Source organism: Acyrthosiphon pisum, unplaced genomic scaffold, assembly GCF_005508785.2.
Source record: "Acyrthosiphon pisum isolate AL4f unplaced genomic scaffold, pea_aphid_22Mar2018_4r6ur Scaffold_52;HRSCAF=355, whole genome shotgun sequence".
Lineage (NCBI taxonomy): Eukaryota > Metazoa > Arthropoda > Insecta > Hemiptera > Aphididae > Acyrthosiphon > Acyrthosiphon pisum.
Window position 1 is genome coordinate 22477 of NW_021774934.1, and position 463 is coordinate 22939.

Genomic DNA, 463 nt, shown 5'->3' on the forward strand with positions numbered 1-463 from the left:
CACTACACAAAATTCTGGTACTCGGTGCCACGGTCAAAAAATGGATCTACTACTAGGTCGGTATTCGGTACATTCGGTATTCGATCGCGGTAGTATGTTGATCGCGGACTTGGTCGCGTCCGTTGTTCGCGGCACACAATACGCGGTACAGAAAAGTTGCGAGAGAGAGTATGTGTTACGGCGACTATCGGAACTCGGAAGCCCTATCAAACCGTGATTACAGTGTGTGACGACGTCGTCGTCTAAACACAAGTATCTAAATACTTTTTGAAGCATTTATATGGTATGCTAAATACAATTTTTTTTATGTATTTTTTAAGTATTTTGAATACTTTTTAAAGTATTTTTAACAAAACTAAAATACTTGTATTTATATTCATTTTAATTTATTATTTTTCACAAAAAATGTACAACAATAAAAATAATATTTTTTTCTTTGAAAACTTATATTATGTTTTTGTAT